The sequence below is a fragment of the Ambystoma mexicanum genome, chromosome 1q, assembly GCF_040938575.1.
Source record: "Ambystoma mexicanum isolate Mex_15411 chromosome 1q, UKY_AmexF1_1, whole genome shotgun sequence".
Classification (NCBI taxonomy): Eukaryota; Metazoa; Chordata; class Amphibia; order Caudata; family Ambystomatidae; genus Ambystoma; species Ambystoma mexicanum.
The window spans coordinates 641351692-641372107 of NC_090922.1; the positions used below are offsets into that span (position 1 = coordinate 641351692).

Sequence of the window (20416 nt, forward strand, 5' to 3'; positions counted from 1 at the left end):
CTATGCTTGATTGCACGGTGGACAGGTTCACTGGCTCACTGCATCACCCTGTTGCACAGATGATCGTAAACGCAGCCTGCATACAATCATTCTATTGCTGCAAATAGCCAAAACAAATTAGAGGTAACAATGCCGCAAATGTGTGCTTCCGTCCCAGCTTGTCTCGTCTCCCCTGTGGTCACCAAAGTGGGGGCTTAGAGGGAGAGGGGCGCAGGGGGACCAGCATTGCAGTGATCTGGCCGCCCTGCTCGCCTCCTCTCTTCACGCGGCTGCCTTTGTGGGTCCACAGGGGGAGAGGGGAGCAGAGAGACCGAGAAAGGCCTGAAGCTCGCCCGTGGTGGGGGTGAGCCGAGAAGTGGCATCCCTTACCGGGCAAGAAGACGCTAGCAGCACCAGCAGGAAGCAACAACGCAGCCTGGACATGCAATCCAAATGTAGGAAAGCGCATGTCCAGGCTGCGTTTATTTTCTTGTTTTGTGGCCACGCCTCTATCACATTGCACTGACTGAGCATGTGCATGGTAGGCCAGTGGCTCGCCATGCACAGTTAAGGGTTGCAAAAAGTATTGTTTCCCTTTTCTTGCCACCCTGGATCACACCCCCCACCCTCCCCAGGCATGTGGCCGTGTCCCACAGATTGAAAACTTCTGCCTACAGTATAGCTCATTTTAAGGTGAAATTATTGTTATCTTGCTGGCACGACTAGGTAGGAGTCTGCATTGTCACAGTATACTAGCATAGTATACATGAACATGCAGGCATCTAGTCAGTGAGACAACACAGGGAAATGAAGGAACTCTGTCCTATGCAAGAGACTCAACTTCCGAATATCATCAGCTGCGTTTTCCAAAACGAAATACAAAGAGTATTGAATGGCCTATCGGGTACCACCAACATCAGTGATAATATCCTAATCTATGGAATACAGAGGAACAGCATGAACTGTTGGGAGCACTCCTACAATGCCTAGAAGAGTCTGGCCTCACTTTGTATGCAGAGAAGTGCGAGTTTGGCAAAAGCAAACTAGACTTCTTTGGATAAGTGTTCAATGCAGAAGGGGATTCACCTGACCCTGAGAAGGTATCTGACATCAAAGAAGCCAAAGCCCCAACATGAGCATCGGAAGTAAGGAGCTACTACTGTGCCAGATTCATCCCTGGTCACTATCGCAGCACCCCTACGAAGGCTAACCCAGAAAGAAACACAGTGGGAATGGTCCGAACACCACCAGGATGCCTTCCAGCGAATCAAAGACTCCCTATTGAGCACCACCAGGATGGCGTTTTACCGACACAAATCACACAACAGTACTGCTGGTGGATCGAGCCCAGTGGGACTCGGGGCAGTACTTACTCAGATCGACCGGGAAGGGACGGTGTACCCGGTCACATTTGCCAGCCGGGCACAAATCAAAGCAGAACTACACCTACATTGACAAAGATGCTCTGCCGATACTGTGGGGTTTCCTGCCATTTCAAAGTCTACTTCCTGATCCGGCGAAGGTACTCACGGACCATAAACCCCTGGTACCAATCTTCAAAGGATCTGCTCCACATCCTGCGGCACACGTGGAAAGTGGATGTTCCAGGTGCAACCGTTGAACATCGAGGACCTGTACAGAGCCGGTGCAGACAACCCAGCAGATTTCCTATCCCGCCACCCTCAACCGGCCACCATCCAGGAGAAAGAACATGCCATGGAAACAGAAGAGCTTGTATACCATGGTGTAGCGTGCGACCCCGGCCAAAAACAATGACCCTACAGGAGATAGCAGAAGCAACAGGGACCGATGCTTGCTTTCAGCTGACGGAACACACCATTCAGTAGGGAGACTGGAAGAACTTTCTATCGGCAGTGGCACATCGCACAGAAGTTACGAGCCCTGTTTGGAATCAGACACAAGCTCACTATATCCGAAGAGTGAGTGATATTGAAGGGACATCGAATTGTTCTGCCAGAGACACTAGAAGGGCCATGCGGCTGGCGCACAAGGGTATCGCAAAAACACAGGCGTACCTGAAGAGTATGGATGCCGAAGGTGCAGAACCAGGTGATAGAACTAATACAGAGCGGCGCAGCGCGACATTCCTTGCAGAGACACGGTAGTATCCGAACCCATCACAAGTGCACCCAGAAGCAACACGAGATGTGAGTCAGTTAATGTAGACTTCTGCACCATCGCCGGAAAGGTATGCCTGTTTGACGAGTACAGCAGATACCCAGAGGTCGAGCACCACTGATGTACCATCTGTGATAACGGCCCTAGAAAAAAATATTGGCTGTACACAGCATAGCACGAAAGATAAAGAGCGACAATGGGCCTCCATTTACCAGCCGCGAGCTATGGCAGTTCTTATCCAACGTCAAGCATCGGAAGATCACCCTGTGCTGGCCACAAGTGAATAGAGACGCTGAAAGATGTATGGGGTCCCTGAACAAGACGGTCAGGATTGCAAAGGACCAACAATAACCGTGGTTACCTGCTGTGTACCATTTCCTCCTCTCTCACTGGCAGCCCCACACACCTACACAAGAGTTAGCCCAGCTGCGCTGATGTTTGGGGTGCCCATCCAAAAAACGAAAATGACAAAGAGTCAAGCATGTCCAGCACAGCACAGAGAACTACAAGGTGGAGACACAGTGCTGGTGAGGAACAGAAGATGATGCTATCCTACGAGTCCTGTCCCTGGACAGCACTCAGGCCCAACCACAGTAGGATGACAGCCGCTAGGGGGTATGAAGTGGTAACGAGAAACAAATTCCATTTCCACGAGGTACCCTCAAAACTCTGGAAAAAGAACCACCAGTGCTTGGGGTAAGAACCTAACCCGCCAGAGTGACCAGGCCACCACCCCACAAGTGGAGGCACAGTCACCACCACCACCACCCAGCGACCACAGCGAAAGCCAGAACGACGTAGGCTTTCAAGGAAGGGCAAGTACCAGATATGGACCCGGCTGCAAGGGTACGGTCCTGCATGGAATGGAATGTATCGCTGAGGAACACGAAGGAGCAACAGCCCGTCCGGCGAGTGACAACATACAGAGACACTAAGAGTAGGGAAAGACATTCATGTTCATTTGGGAGGAATGTGATGTCTGTAGACACCAGAGTCATGTGACAAGGGACATGGACAGGAAATAAAATAAGGAATGTGTAGTATTTATAGTAGCTACAAGGTGTGAATGCTCGCGGCTCTTCCAGCTCGCGAACTTCGTATGGAATGTATGGGTTGGAATGTTGTGTGAGGACGCGGAGTGAGGACGGTTGAAGAAGCGAGGTTGGTGGGCTGGCGGTGGCAATACGGGGCGCCGGTACATTGATAAACGAAGCTGTACAATAAAGGAAGTTGACGAACCTTTGGCTGCCTGACAAGTCACTTCAATTGGCGACGAGGATGGCGGCGCCCTGAGAACCCACATTACAGTGGATGCAAGTGGAAATGGTCTAGGAGCAGTGTTAACACAGATAGATGAAGATGCAAATGAAAAGACCATCAGTTATGCGTCGAGGGCAATCACAGAAACAGAAGGCAGATATTCAGTAATTGAAAAGGAATTATTGGCATGTACATGGTCAGTGAATTATTTTAGGAAATATTTGTGGGGAAACAAATTTGTAATTCAAACCGACCATAAACCATTGATAGAAGTTCTCACAGTGAGAGGAATGTGTAAAGCATCTCCGAGATTAGCTAGACTCAGTTTGAAGTTGCAGGATTACAATTTTTCTGTGAGGTATGTGCCAGGAAAGAGAAATATAATAGCCGATTACTTATCTAGATTGCCGTTAAAGAATAATGAAGTGAATGCAGATCCAAACGAAGAAATTGTAGCAGTCATTTTCGAGGTCACGTCCAAAGAAATGTGGATAGAAGAATTAGCCAAGGATGAGGAATTGCAGGAGTTAAGGAAGTACACAGAAAGTGGTTGGCCTGAAAAAAGAGTTGTGAGCGAAGGTTGTAGGAGGTATTGGGAAATTAAGGACGAGTTGTCGATGGAAGATGGGTTTTTAGTGAGAGGAGATAAGTTAATTCCCCCCCACAAGTTTTGGAATGAGTTAATTGAGAAGGCGCACCAAGGCCATCCTGGCATCACAGGGACTAAAAATAATGTAAGGTTGAAATATTGGTGGCCAGGCATGGATATTATGATTGAGAGATTTATCAGAAATTGTTGGCCGTGTCAAAATAGTGATAAGAGCTGTAAGATTGTCAAGTCCAAACCAATTAACATTGACAAAGGTGATGCGCCATGGGAGATGTGTGGGATTGACATCATTGGACCATATGTGAAACTAATTGGTGAAAAAAAATTCCTTATTGTATTAGTGGATTATTACTCGGGTTGGGTAGAAGTCAAAGCAGTGAAGGAAATTGATACTTATGCAATTATAAAATTTTTGATGCAGGTATGCAGAAGGGAAGGATTTCCTAAAATAATATTAAGTGACAATGGAGTACAGTTCAGAAGTAATGGAATGAAGGAATTTGTCAAGAAGACAGGCATTGAGTGGAGGTTTTCGTCATTATATCACCCACAAACTAATGGATTGGTTGAGAGACACAACCGTGTGATAGTAGAAGCAGTAGAATTGGCATTGAGTAACAATCTACCGGTTGACGAGGTTCTTAAGGAAAGGATTTGGAGTATTAGAATGTCTGTCAAAAGAGGAATGGAAGTATCACCGTTTGAATTAATGAGGGGAAGAGCTCCCAATACGTTACTTAATCCTGAATGGGTTAATCGGAGAAAAGATGTAGGTATTGGATTACAAGGTCATGGAAGAAATCAAAAATCACATGAGAGAAACGAAATGCATGTTGAAAGGTTTAAGTTGAAGATAATGCCGGGTGACCTTGTGCGAATAAAGTTCGGAAGGAAAGTTAAGAAGGGGGAATCTAAATACAGCAGGCCTGTCAAGGTAATACAAGTGTTCAAGAGAGCTGTTAGAGTAGAAGGGGGATCTGTATGGAATATAGACAGGGTTAGTAAGTGGATGTGGAAAGGTGTTAAGCAAGGACACTCACGACTCAAAGCAGAGAGGACAGTAAGTGATGTGTTTGGTGATGAAAATATTCTGAATAGCAATGATGTAGTGAATGGTAGTGTGGGAAGTTATACTGATGAGAATGTGGTTCAACGACAACAAGTGGAGGGGAGGATTGGAAACAGGAGTGTGCGGAATTCAAGAGAAAGGAGATTGCCGTTTTGGTCTAAGGATTATGATATGTAAAGAAAAAAAAACATATCCTTTAAGTATATTCAATATTTAGTTCAATAGGTTGATTCTCACATAATGTATATATATATAATTCAAATTTAGTAATATCAATTTGAGTTTACTGTTCCTGGTTATTATATTACCTAAGGTTTCTTTAATTCTTCAAGATGTTTAAAAAGGGGGGGATGATGTAGTATTTATAGTAGCTACAAGGTGTGAATGCTCGCGGCTCTTCCAGCTCGCGAACTTCGTATGGAATGTATGGGTTGGAATGTGGTGTGAGGACGCGGAGTGAGGACGGTTGAAGAAGCGAGGTTGGTGGGCTGGCGGTGGCAATACGGGGCGCCGGTACATTGATAAACGAAGCTGTACAATAAAGGAAGTTGACGAACCTTTGGCTGCCTGACAAGTCACTTCAGAATGCCTGGAAGGAGATTCCTGGTAGTACAGTATGGCTGGTCATGTCTTCTTTTAGCTCGGTCACGAGCGGAGTGACGGCGAGTGCGATCTTGAGCTTGGATAGCATCCGGAGGTCGGAACATTACACATTATCACACTCTTTATCCAGAGCCCCGGGTTGTCGCTGCACTCTTCCCCCGCTCCGGTGGTGGCATATAGAGCGCCCCCAGCGCAGGAGGGCTCGGCAACCCAGAGGCATACAAGCCCGCGTGTGCCTGTGCAGGAAAAAAAAGCAAGCATGCATCTGTGGAAAAATGGGATCAACATGGGGCTTAATTTCCAACTGGGTGAGTTCATATCTTTACAAACAGTGAAAGCCATGTTGCGCAGATAACGGCGAATAAATATGGCATATATATATCATACGGTTTTTGTAGAAATCCCGTGAATACAGCAAAACGACACTGCCATTTGGAGGTGGAAAACATGCAAGTAGCTTATGCAAATAATAAATCCGACTTGCTGGCAGCCGCATTTCCAAAACACATCTGCCCTGAAATTCCGGCACTGGCATAAATCACTTCTGTTTGTGGGCAGAGGGCAAGGGAGACGGGGAGAAGGAAGAAGACACAACGATCCGCTCTTAATGCACCTAAATATACCTGGCGCTTCCAAAGACTTCCCAAATGAATAAGCGCCTTATAAACACAGAATAAAAAAACAAACACCTGCCCCTGCATGGCATTGAATCCTCCTTCCTCCATGATGCTCTTAATACGGAGACCTCCTAAGTGAAAACGTCACGACGACTTAACGGCATTTCAGAAATACGTGCAGAACGTCATTACGCGTTAAAGGCATTTCAGAAAATGTCGGCAAACTTTTAAATAAACACACAATGCTATCGGTTCTCATAGGGACTTCACATGTGTGTTTCAAATGCTAATGTAAGCAACATAAGGCCGCCCTTTACAGGGCGCTCTTTTTCAATTTCCAGGAAGCATCAGGTGAGTGTACGAGATCCAGCTCTTGCAGTGAATTTTATATGCATTTCTTTTAGCATCTGTTAACTTAGATCTTTCTCACCCCGTTGTGATTATATTGGTGAGAGGAGCCCTTTTGCAAGCTCTGGAAATGCACGTTGAAGTAAGAGACTACACCTGAAGCTAATTCGTTGTATTGTACTTCACATGTTGATATAAACAATTGTAAGTACGGGACTTTGTAAACAACTGGTTTTGAAATTACACAGGGCAGCCTGTTGTTGGCATAGTAGACACAGTAGCTGCTCTGAAGCTCATTTTCGCTACAGTCAGGCTCTGGAATGCTCGCAGAGGCTGTAACTGCTGTGCATCCACTGCACAGACCGTGGTCTGTTGTCAGTGTAGTTATGGTTAAGTTCAACTTAACACTTTTCGGGCGGCTTCTAACTTCGCTCCCCCTGGATGAATCCTCCCAAAACTTTGCAAGTTTGGTGAGGTTTCATCAGGGGGAGGGGGGAGGGGAGTTATGGGGGGTGCCAATTCTCCATAGACGCAATGGAAAATACATTTTGATCACGCCTACAGCCCAAACCGCTCGATGGATTTTCACCTAATTTGTGGCAGGAGCAGCTGCTTGGCACAGAAAGAGTGCTTTTGTGAATTTGATGTAGATCTGTCCAGTAGTTTTCTTTAAAATGGGCAAAAAGTAGGTAAAACAAATTATTGAGATCTGTGTTCGGTCTGCGGTCTCACTTCCCTGTTCGCTCCACGGACAGGCCTCCGATTGGGCAGGGGCCTTTGTGATGTCTGGACACCTGACATGTCCGCTGATTGGTTTTGTGAAAAACATGAGGTGCGTCATGTTTTTCCGAAACGCCTGCCATGTTGTATCCGCAGACATTCGGGAACAAGGCTAGAAAACACATTTTGGGTCATTTGGTGTTGGGAAGGGTGGGGGAGTGAAAAAAAAAGATGATATGGGGTTATTTGTTTAGGTGGAAGAAGAGCGTACGGGCACGGTAGTCCGCGGACAGTCTTGGGCAGGCAGCTGATTTACTGTGTGCAGGCACACTTTGTTAGGGTACGGGAGTGGAATCTAGATGATATGGGGATATTTGCATAGGTGAAAAATAGAACATGCACATGAGAATCTTGGCACTGGCCCAACCACCACAGTATAATATGGCCATGCACCCAAGAATCTGGCCACATCCATTGTAGTAAGCCTTCAGCGGGCAGTTTGAGAAACACGTTTGGGGTTATTTGGTGACTGAAAGAGGCTTTGGGCGGACAGGTTGGGTTATATGGTGATGAAAGAGGTCTTGGGTCGACAGCTTGAGGTACACATTTGATGTTGTGTGACTGCAAGAGGGCTTGGTCAGGGTAGGGGAGTGGAATGTAGATGATATGGGGATATTGGCATAGGTGAAAATAGGCTTGGTAGTCCATTTCAATGTATGCAGATGTCATTTGAATTGGGAAGATGAGGGCAAGTTGTGATGTGGTGGTTGTGGTCAGATTCTTGGGTGCATGGCCGTGTTATGCTGTTTTGGTTGTGGCCAGTGCCTAGATTCTTGGGTGCATGGCCGTAGGCCGTAGGCCATACACCCAAGAATCTAGGTACTGGCCACAACTACCACAGCATAACACGGCCATGCACCCAAGAAACTGGCCACAACCATTGTAATATGTGTACACAAATGGAATCCGGCTATTGGAAACGAGCATTATAATATGTGTATAGTAATTATACATAGTGTGTGGGCAGTGTATAGTATGTGTAACATGGTGACACAATACAATTGAAGTGCAACAGCGCCTCAATGCCTTTGGGCTGCAGTGCTCTATACATATGTAAAAAGAAATGTAAAAAAAAAATGATTGGTGTACCATTGGGGGTACAGGTTGACTTTGTTGTACATGCTAATGGAGCAGAAATCTTTGCTTCTTTTTCTGTGAAAAAAACAGCATAATATGTCAGGTAGGATAGTTTACAATGTTGCATTGCATACAATCTCACATACTGATTTACTTTTTAGACCCTCATAATTAGTACATTCCAAGTACTATGCTTCAAACATTACTGTGCGTTTTGCACAGTTGCTGTTTTTTGTTAGCATAATCATTGGGTCATTGGGGGGGGGAAATCCATACAGGATTAAAAAAAACTGCTATATTTATTTGACGGTACGTGTCAGTGTGTTTGTTTTAAGTGTGCAGTACTTAAAGGAATGTTTAAGGTGCACAAATAAGTGTTTGTTGTTAAAAGCAGTGTTGCAGTAGGAAGAATCATAATGCTTTAAGTGTTTTGCTTTTTGAAAGTCCTGGTGGACATTTTGTGCAAGTATTTAGATATCTGTGGTGTATTGAAACTGTTTTTTATTTGAAAAGGAGCATTGCAGTACTATAGATGTAGTTAGATACCTGTTGGCGTATTCTAACTGTTGATAGTTTTACAGTTTTGAAGGGTATGTTTTGAGGCAGTTTCATTCCTGTTGGTGTATTGTAGCTATTTTTCTATTCAAAAGTAGTATTGGAGTAGTATGGCTGCAGTTGGATACCTGGTGGCGTATTCTAACTGTTGATAGTTCTACAGGTTAGTGACTAAACTTTGTAGACCCTCATAATTAGTACTTTCTAAGCACTATGGTTGAAACAACAGTAGTGTGTGTTTTGCACAGTTGTTGTTTTTGTTTGCATAATCCATGGGGGAAAAAAATCTATATAGCATTACCAAAAATGTACTAAATGTATACTTGTTGGCGTATTGAAACTGTTTTCCATTGCAAAAATTGCATCGCAGCACTATGGATGTAGTTAGATACCAGTTGGCTTATTCTAACTGTTTATAGGTCTGAAGGGTATATTTTGAACCAGTAAGATACCTGTTGGTGTATTGTAACTATTTTGCTACTCAAAAGTAATATTGCAGTATTATGGATGCAGTTAGGTACCACTTGGTGTATTCTAACTGTTGATAGTTTTATAGTTCTGAAGGGTATATTTTGAAGCGATTTGATACCTGGTGGTGTATTCCAGCTATTTTGCTATTCAAAAGTAACATTGGAGTAGTATGGCTGCAGTTAGATACCAGGTGGCGTAGTGTAACTGTTGATAGTTTCACAGGTCAGTGACTAAATTTAGATTTAAGGAATATTAAGTAGGCATTTGTTAATTTGCTGGTTATCTTTGTTTTAGAGCAGGCTTGTCCAACCTTTTTGAATGTGGGGCCGACGCATTAACTTTTTGTCACCCTCTGGGCCGGCGAGCCGAAAGTCAACAACCTCAACCAAAGCAGTATCATATTAGAAAGCGATTTTGTGTGACCTTTGACACAATAGCATCACAGGCAGTGATGCGCCATGCAGTCCCAAAGATAACTTTTGGTATCAGCGGCAGTCAGTATCTAAGGGAGCCCCTCCATCATAAATTATCAAAGGTCAGTTGCTTGTTATTTCTTTCAGTGTGTAGGTGTTAATATTTTCCTGAAATCGTACGGGCGACTGAGTGTAGCGTCAGAGCCATAAGGATCTAGGGAGGATTTGGGCGGGTTGCCCTGGGCGGGTTGCCCTCCCCCACCCCCCAAGAATTTATTTTCAAATAGTGGGGTTGAAATGGTGCACTTTACAGCAGAAATACGAACCAAAATGCCATAAAGTTTACAATCGGTTCTAAAGGGGAACATGAAAATTCCATGTCACCAACGTTTTTGGCTGGCCCATGGGCCTATTGCCCTTCCAGCCTTTACGAGCATGCAGTTGCAAATGGCAATTCATTCCTTTTGTGACACAGTTTTAACAGTGCCCAACAAGGACGTTTTTGACAAAATGTGATGCAAATTATACATTTTTAAAACGATATTTGTCCAGCAACACTGTCTTAGCCGCATAGTGAGGTAACTCATCAAATTGCCCCACATTAGCCAAAAAACTGCCCCACCCCGACCCCAAAAATGGCCCCACAGAAGCATTTTGCATTTTTGGCAGGCCCATGCAGTTTCAACAGTACCCAAGGGGAAGGTTTTTGACAAAATGTGATGCATTCAACATTCTGGAGGCGGGGGGCGTGTTCTTCTATGCGTGCATCACCTTTTTACATATAATCCATTGCCTTGTTCATGGCGTGCATCGGGTTTGATTCAAAATGGGCAGAGTAGTGTGATTTATCAAGCTATAATATGGCAGGAGCGTGCACAATGCATTATATAAATCGGGAACAAATTCGCTGTTGCATGCCCGTGAATATGCATCTAGTGGTGGTCTGCATGCAGCTACATATAATGGTTCCCTTCCATTTGGCAGTAGAATATTGCATATCCGTGCACTGATACGTCCACTGCACTGAGACGTCCACTGCACGGCCACGCACTGGCAGATATTACTCTCATGCTAGCTAACAGTACACATTGCAATCCTTCGCTCCATTGCTTTTCTGCAACATCAGCAGATTGTAACATTGCATGCACACGTATGCTCCCACACCAGTTACTTCCATTGAATGTCCATTCCACACACGCATTCTGCTAGCATCATATAACATCTGGCGTTGCATGCATTGACGCCTGGTGCTTACAATGCATGTTCTCGGTTTGGCACCTTTTTGTGACTGTGCATTAATTGGACCCCTTTCCCACCATTGCATGTGCACCCATTAACGGCAAGTATTTTAAGTGCAGAGTGGTGCCTTGACACCATCTGTTGGCAATGCATGTCCGTGTATTGATGCCAGTCACTTTCATTGCACGTTTCAACAGTACCCAAGGGGGAGGTTTTTGGCAAAATGTGATGCAAATTGTATCCCCATCCACAGATGGAATGCTCACACATACAGGTGGCACACGCTGCTTCTGAGCCTCCGAGATACTGCTGGGCTGGCCCGATACACTGAAACACAAGTATCTGGCCAGCAGTATCTCAGTGGCTCAAAAGCAGCATGGGCTGCAAACGAAGGAACATAGTCAGTACTTACCACTGCACTGCACGTGGCCCTATCAGGCTGGGCTGCTGGCTCAGGCAGGCTCTGCTCGGCAACTGCAAAGTGTGAAGGTGGCGCTGTGTGCTGTCACTCCACCCACACACATTACGATTTCCATTGGCTGAGAAACAGCAAATGGAAATACTGTTACCATGCAAGGCATTTATTTATTTCCACTTGACTACAATGTAGTCATGGAAATAAATAAATGCCTTGCATGGTAACAGTATTTCCATTGGCTGTTTTTCAGCCAATGGAAATCGTAATGTGTGTGGACTACGACGACTCCCACCCGGCAGAAACTAACATTGCACCCGCAACGCTCGCTGCGTATTGAATGAATACTAAAGTTAAACTTTAGTTTACTTTAAACTTACAAAGTAAACCTAATGTTTTGTATGCCGCGGGCCACATAACATGACTTGGAGGGCCGCTTTGCAACCCGCGGGCCGTATGTTGGACAAGCCTGTATTAGCGTAACGGAAGTATCATTGCATTCAAACCAACCACATCTTTTTTTAATGTATGCAGTGTAGTGACCTGAAGTGGTTGTGGCACCAGTGTGGTAGATTATGCATACTGTTGTCAAGGTGCTCTTAACAAGTGATACTTGTCGTATGTGAAGCTAGTAAGCTTGCAGTTGTTTTTGGTACCATCTACGTTGTACCTTAAAAGCATTAGTATTACATGTTGGCTAGGTGAGTTTATGTGGAAGGTGGAACAATTGTCTGAATTGCAAACAGTGCATAATATGGCATGGTTTGCATTTTGTACCAGTTGATGAGATGGATTTGGTATAGATACATAAACAAATCATTCATTTAGGGATGTGCTCTTGTGCAACATGGCTGCAGAGAGTGCATGTATGTTTCCACGTGTAGAAATCTGGAAGATTTCATTTATAGGCATGTTTATGGTTTCCACTACTTGCAGTAAGTACATTAAACATTCTTGTGGATCTTCCTGTGTGGTTATGGTAAAGTTTACCATTCCTGCACAGTAGTCCAATTCTTGCCTTATTCCTGAGACACTGCAAGTGTTGTCGAGATTATTTGTTGCATTTCTGTGAAGGACGAGCTGTTGAAAGACAACTGGTCTGAGCCGTTCAAGTAAATGTTTTGAAGAATTGGTGGCAATTGGAACAGAAGGTTGATTACTACATTTCCATAGCGATTTACACCAGTTGTGTTGGAAAATTGAAATGGACCCGAGTTCTGTCTGTGTTATTGTTAGAGCTTGTCTCTGTTATCAAGCAATGCAGTTTCAAAAGAACTTGACTGTTCTTCCTGAGCAGTCTCGATCTGGTGTCAGATGTAAGTGGAACAAGGCCCGGGAAGCCTCTTGTGTGTCCCGGTAATGAAAGGGAGCTTAGGAGGTGTTCCTGGGGCCAAGCCCAAACTCTCTGGGGGAAAACAACAATGTAGGTATTCCTTTCTGTAAGCAGCTGGATTCTGAAGATATCCCAGTAGTACTCTAGGTGCACCGTAAATCCCACTGAAGTGTACTCCTTGTGTATGGAATCGGGAAGTACCAAGATGGTTGGAAGGAAAGGGGGGACTCCAGAAGTGGCAGGGTATTAAATAAACAGTAGTAAGGGGAGAGATTCCGATGGCAGCATAATGGATCTTCCGTGGAAAACGCACAAAGCGTGTGGCGCACACAGATGATGGTGCAGCAGGCAATGAGCACAAGATTTGGGCTGTAAGCACAGTGAAAGGACTCTGGCTGGGACAGCCCACAGGAAGATACAGCTGAGCTGCAGGGAGAGGAGGCCGTAAGGCAGAAGAGTGAAAAATAGCCGTTCCGCTGGAACCCCGACAAGTGCTAGAAAGGAGAATGGGTGAGTCGCTGTAACGCTCACCTGGTATCCATGGGGAAATCACTCAGCCTGTTATGACCTCTTACGAACTCGAACCCTTCCCTGGAGGCTATTCGACTGGAGACAGGTGTTAGGCAGAAACCTGTGCAGTTCACTTAGGGACCACTGCAAAAGGCTTAAGACTACAGGTGTTGGCAGTAAATCCAATTGGTAGCAGTCTGTACCACCCAGATTTACCTGGTAGCTGTGGCTGAGCAGCCAGACTTCTCTCAAGAAGAGTTAGACAGTATATAGAGTATACAAGATGGGTACCGAAATACAATAGCACAAGCAAACACTAACCAGAGCTTTGGTAACAAAGTATATAATTATTTATCTAAAGACACACTTAGAAACACTCTAGCACTAATATTATAAGTAAGTTCATAAACACAGTCACTATTATTATATATACATCCCTTATTCCTTATTAGACAAGTCTTAGTTAACACCACTTATTTCCAGACAGAGGTGAGCTCTTAACTAAAGATGGCACTCCAATAAGTTTAAGAAAAAGGGAGGGAAAAGGCAGAAATTAGGAACAGCACACAACACAATCCTTTAGAAGCACTCAGCAAGGCAGGAAAGTCAAAGTCTACTTGTGAGCAGAAAGTTCAGAGGCCAGGCTCCCTCTTGGAGAGAGTAGAACACCAATGCACCCAAGATCGCACAGTTTAAAAGGCTTGGAAAGTCTTGCAGAGAGTTCAGGAAGGAATCGGTTTAGTTTAGAAAAGTTCAGTTAGCCAGCCTAGGGCCAACCCAAGTGGTAAGTCGAGGCTTTAAGAGTCACCCCACACAGACCATTGCGAGGGAGGCCAGGCGGACACAGTACCTTTTTGAAGTGGAGAGGATCTTCCAGCAGAGGCAGTTGTTCCTGGCAGCGGGTGCAAGTCGCGGCGTTGTCCAGAGGAAGAGATGATCTTGACGTGGAGGAAGGCTGAAGGTCGTTGCGCTGCCAGGGAAGAAACCAGCCGCGGAGTTCTCCGGTTAAAAGGTACTACCCTTTTATTCGCGGTAGTGGAGAAAACGTGGTATCCCGGTTGCCGGGGTGCTTGGCACAGGCAAGGCAGCCACGAGATGATCCAGGAAGGAGAAAAGGTGGGCAAACTGGTTATCCCCACCAGTCAAAGGAAGAAGACTCTTCGGGATGAAGATCTCCTCTGTCGTTGGGAAAAGTGGTGAGATGGTTCAGCAGGGCTCCACCGGTGGTGTCGTCGTTGCAGGTCGGCTCAGCTTCTCCCTCTTCGGATTCTTTGGTCCTGTGGCAACGTCTGAAGTCCCAGTCCCCAAAGCCCTGCTTTTATGTAGAAAACCCCCATTCATCAGTGCTAGCTGTCACTCAAACATGCTAAGTGGTGAGCCGGGTGGCTCACGACTGGGCCAATCACACAAGAGTGCGACTTGAGTTGCAGAGGCAACTCGGTCCAGGGTGCCTAAACCCCCTGTGGTACCCAGACAGAGTGGTACCACTTTTGGAGGCTTATGTGGAGAAGCCCGCCAAAAAGTGGAACAAGGGGCTTGACTTGGGTTGGAGTCACAGAAGCGAACACAAACGCCATTTTGGAACCGAGTTTCGGCAAAAAATACCAACCGGTGAATTTATATTAATTTAATAAACCGGCGGTTTGTTCGAGGCTGTATTAAAAAGTAGTAGCCTCGAACAATGGGAAAATCCCATAGGAATATATTCGCGGTCGAATAAAAAAAGTAGTATCCACTTCCACCAGCCAAAACTCGGTCGGGCGGTGACAGGACAGTGCCCCCTCGAACAACAGACCCCGGGGAAATCAAATTGCCCCGACCAGTACGTCCACAATATGATGGTTTGTACTGGTTCTGTTCACAATTTAAGACTAGTAAAGCCAATGGTGACTTTACATGCCCTGGGAGACAGTCGTCAGTCCCAAGGTTATGGAGTCTATTTTTGGGGGTCGCTACGATACCCCTGGGTTACTGCACGGAGGGTGCTATGTAACCCACATACCAAAAACACATGAAGCCTTGTGGGGTAAAGGACCCTATAGCCCATAAAACACATACAAAGTCAAAGGAACACCTCAAATCATGTCTAAGAGTGGGAGAAAAAGAGTCTCATTCTTAGCAGGAGAAAAAAATAAACCCCAAAAATCCAGCAAAGCTGCTGAGGGACTCACTAGGTTTGGGAAATTAGCCTTAACAGAGAATTCTCCCTAACAACTGGGCCTGAAACATAGGACTGGTAGAGTTTAACTCCCTATTGTCTCTGTGTGCTTGAACCTCTTCTTCCCCGGGTCCAACCCTTCCCTTTGATCCACAGCTCACCTTGTTTTCTCGGATAGTGTGCTCTCTGTCCTGCTTTCAGCACAGGGGCGCGTTGATTGATGCAGGCTCGTTGCTGCCTAGTTACTTCACTGGCAAGAGACCGACAGGTAAGTATAATGAGTCTTTTGAACATTTCTCTAACTTTGTTCCTTTCCTTCCTTAGATGATGGCTGGCGTCCGGGGATGGCGGTGTGCTGCTGAGATGAGTAGCCCTGAAGGTGAGTGAGAGCGCGATGCGCGATGCACCCCTTTCGTATTTGTATTGAACGGAGTTATTTTTCTGTCTTTTTGGTGCCGCAACGTTTTCAGCGTGGATGCCGGTTATGAAGAACAAATATGGTGGGTAAGCGCGGTATGCAGCGCCTCTAGATGTTTCCACGATAACCTGGAGTGTCTTTTCCCTCTTGCAGATGGATGAGAAGTTCAGAGAAGGCAGAGTTCCCCCAGAGCGGCTGGGATTCAGCTAAGTGTTTGAAGCTCGTACAGTATTTAAAAATAAGCGAAGATTTGCAGAATGCTTACTAATGCCTTTTTTCTGTTCTTTTCCCTTTTCCTTAGGAAGCGGCATGCCGGGATGGGAATGACACTGCCGAAGATGCCCGCAGAACAGAAGGAGCGATGAATGATGGGCAGAAGCGCCGCAAGGTAAGGCTGTTCCTAACGGTGTTCTTGTTCTTGCAGGAGCTGAGCGCAGAAGAAAGATGCAGGCCTACTGGAGACCGATCCGAACACGATGAGCGTCACGCTGCAGGTGCAGAAAAAGCAAAGCATGTTTCTCAGCCTGGGTGTGGCTTAAATAGTCTCTGGGCTGAACCACACCCAAAAGACTAGACTGCACATGCAGTTCTGGGAACCGAAATATGTGGGAGCATCCATCTTGTCCCCATCAATGCACTACTAGTCCAATCCCCAATGTTATCCTATGGGAATGAGTGAGTCTGTTGCCACAAGCGCCAAGTCTGACTCCAAGTGGGTCTTTGGAGGGATGGAGAGGCCCTTGAGGGCCATGTAGGTGATCGTGGCCTGGCTCCAGCCTGACATCTTGGAGGGCTGGGGACATGAGGGGCAGGAATCATGACAGCACTCACCCCCAAGGCCCCTCTAAAGGTGGCTCTTCTTTCTGGTCCTGGTTTGGTTGGATGGTTTTGATGAAATCGTCTAAGCAAGCGAGGTGCATGGATGTACTCGCAAGGCTCCCATGTCCTGTCTTGTGGATCATACCCCTTCCAGTCTATTAAGTAGTATAATTTGGATCTGACGTACTTTGAAGCTAGGATATCCTTGACTTCGAATTCTGGCTCCCCGGCGACTACTACTGGCTGCGGTGGCGTTGCTACCCGGGTTCCAGGTTGAACAGGTTTAAGGAGAGACACGTGGAACACAGGATAAATCTGCATGTTTGACGGCAAAGCTAGTCTGACCGCCACAGAATTTATCACATCACAGAGGTGACGGTGAATGGACCCAGGTATCTTGGACGTAAAGTTTGGGTTCCTTTAATGAACACGTGTTTAGACGCCAGCCAGACTTTGTCTCCCACTTGGTAGTTGGGGGCCTTTGCTCGGTGTTGATCAGAAAACTTCTTTTGGCGATTCTTAGCTTGAAGTAGGTGTTCAGCTGCCCTTTTAAAGGTTTGAGAAATGACCGTGTGCAAGGTTTTGACTGCTGGCATTTCCAGGGTTGTAGGAACGTCCAACTCAGAAGTATGTGGGTGCCTGCCATACATGGTATAAAATGGTGTCTGCCCAGTGCTGGTGTGTAGGGAATTATTATAGGCATATTCAGCTATCTATAATAGGTCGAACCAGCTTTCTTCAGCTTGGTGTAACATGCTACGCAGATACTGCTCGAGCGTCTGATTTGTTCTCTCAGTTTGACCATCTGTTTGGGGATGGTGACTGGTGGATAGCCGGATGCCGATCTGGGCCATAGAGCAGCATTTTCTCCAGAAGTTAGATACAAATTGAGTACCTCAGTCTGAGACCAAAACTGAAGGAAACCCACGGAGCCGTACGATGCCTTCAAGAAATACCTTTGCCAGAGTGGAAGAATTTGGGAGCTCCTTAAGAGGAATGAAATGTGCCATTTTTGAAAATGGGTCCACGACCACAAGGATAGTTTTAAACCCTTGACTGGGTGGTAAATCAGTAATAAAATCGAGGGACAACGTGTGCCAGGGTGCTGGTGGGATTTCCAATGTTTGTAATAGCCCAGCCGGTTTTTTGCTTGGATGACTTGTTTTGAGCACACACTCCACAAGATAGGATGAATTGGATAATGTGTTTACGCCACATGGGCCACGAATAATTTCGTTTTACCTTGGCTAGGGTTTTAGCGATTCCGGGGTGTCCCTCGATCAAGGAATCATGATAACCGGACATGACTTGTTCTCGTAGTTCTTGGTTTGGTAAGAATAAACAATTCCTGAAGTATGGCAACTGATCTTTTATCATGTAATGTTCTCTTTGTGCACTCCACGCTTGTAATTGCTCCGGACTCATCAGGTTTTGGATTTCTTCATGTAATTCTTTCTGAGTTATGGTTGCTGTGATTCCTATGAGCTTGTCACTCTGGATGATTGCTATTGGGTCAGGGGTCTGATACCCTTGCTCTTCCACCCCCATACGGGAAAGGGCATCGGCCTTCCCGTTTTTCACCCCTGGTCGAAATGTAATCACGTAGTCATATTCGGCAAAAAAAAGAGCCCAACAAAGTTGTCGTGAGGATTGGGCCTTTGCCGTTTTTAGGTACTGGAGGTTCCGGTGGGCAGTTATTACGGTGATTGTGTGTCTGGCGCCCAAGAGGTTGTGCCGCTATGCCTTAAAGGCTGACTTAATGGCCAGGAGTTCTTTGTCTGTGATGGCGTAATTGAGTTCAGGGGGTGTGAATTTACGTGACCAGCAGGCAACAGGGTGTAACTGGCCCGTTTCGGGGTCCTTTTTGTGAGAGGACGGCTCCCATAGCCATGCTTGAGGCGTCCGTTTCCACCAGGTATGGGAGATCAGGGCGAGGGTGGCGTAAGATTGGGGCAGATGTGAATCTTGCTTTGAGTTCCTGGAAAGCCTCCTCGGCTTCTGTTGTCCACTGGAACTTTTTGTTGCTTTACTTAGTAATGACGTGATGGGATGCACGATTGGCGAAAATCCTGGGATGAACTGGCGGTAGAAGTTAGCAAAACCCAGCATACTTTGAACCCCCTTGAATGAATTTGGGGATGGCCAGTTCAGGATAGCATCTACCTTGTGTACATCCATTCGGGCTGAGAATAAAGCCCAGGAATTCCACCTCGGAGACGTGGAATGAGCACTTTTCGAGCTTGGCGTAGAGCTGGTGTTGACGGAGTTTCTCCAATACGGAACGGACGTGTTTAACGTGGTCCTGCTTTGATGCGGAATATACTAGGATATCGTCGATGTACACTAGAGCAGAGACCTCAATCAATTTCCAATAGGACATCGTTCATGAAGTATTGAAATGCACCAGGTGCGTTGCAAAGGCCAAAGGGCATTACTTGATATTCGTACAAGCCGTATTTGGTGTGAAAAGCGGTTTTCCATTCGTCCCCCTGTTTTACGCGAACAAGGTGATCTGCCCCCCTCAGGTGTAGATTTGGGCATCTTTGACTTGATCAAGCAATTCAGGGATCAGTGGCAGGGGGTATCAATTTTTTACGGTAATCTGGTTCAGTGCGCGATAGTCGATGCACGTTCTCAAGTTACCCTCCTTTTTCGGTACGAAGAATAGAGGACTGGCTGCTGGAGACTTTGAGGGACAGATGAACCCGTTGGCCAGGTATTGGTCAAGATAGGCCTTCAGGTGCTGGTTTTCTGGTTCCATGAGTGCGTAAATTCGCCCACAAGGAATTTGTGCGCCGGGTATAAGGTCGATTTGGCAATCGTATGGTCTATGCGGTGGCAGGGTATTAGCCTGTTCTTTCTGAAAGACTTCTTGAAAGTCCTGGTATTCACTTTGTAGGGTGCCAAACTTTTCGTTAACGATTAAACCAATGCTGGCTTTGACAAAGAAGGGCATTTCTTTGCCATTGCCATGGACTTTGGAACACCAGACAGCATTTGATTTGCTCAAATCCGCGCTGTGTTCAGCGCCGGTTTTAGGAACTCCGAATTATGACAAGGCCTTTGTGTTGTATGTGCATGAACGTGATGGATGTGCTTTGGCTGTGTTAACGCAGGAACATGGAGGGAAAAATAGGCTGTGCGGCTATTTCTCATCCGCCCTTGATCCTGTTGCATGCGCTTTGCCTAGATGTTTGAGAGCTGTTGCTGCTGCTGCTGCTGCTGCGTCTGTAAAACAGAGTGAGGGGAATGGCCCTGGGTCATGCATTAACCCTAATGGTACCTCACTCTGTAGATATTTTATTGAATAGAACTCAAACGCAACACCTCACTTCTGCACGATTGACAAGATATGAACTAATCTTGTTTGCCCCCCACATTCAAATTCAGAGGTGTTGTGTATTAAATCCGGCTGAACTTTTACCTGTCCCGCAAGATACTGTTGAAAGTGACGAAACGTCACACGATTGCCTTTATGCGACAGAACAAGAGACTAAAGGTAGAATGGATCTGATAGACACGCCTTTGAATAGCCCACAAGGAGAGCTATTTTGTGATGGCTCTTGTTTTTCCGGTTCCTTGATGCTATCTTTCTTGTCCGTG

The 20416-nt window shown here is 45.9% G+C and overlaps 1 protein-coding gene across 1 annotated transcript in view; it reads left to right on the plus strand.

The window, feature by feature from the left end:
• Window positions 1-6532: 6532 nt before the first annotated feature.
• Window positions 6533-20416, plus strand: part of KIF14 (kinesin family member 14) — a 1355767-nt gene continuing 1341883 nt past the window's right edge. Inside the window, exon 1 of the mRNA XM_069641230.1 lies at window positions 6533-6628. The gene's annotated coding sequence lies outside the window, so the exon portion shown is untranslated. The remainder of the gene's footprint in view (window positions 6629-20416) is intronic.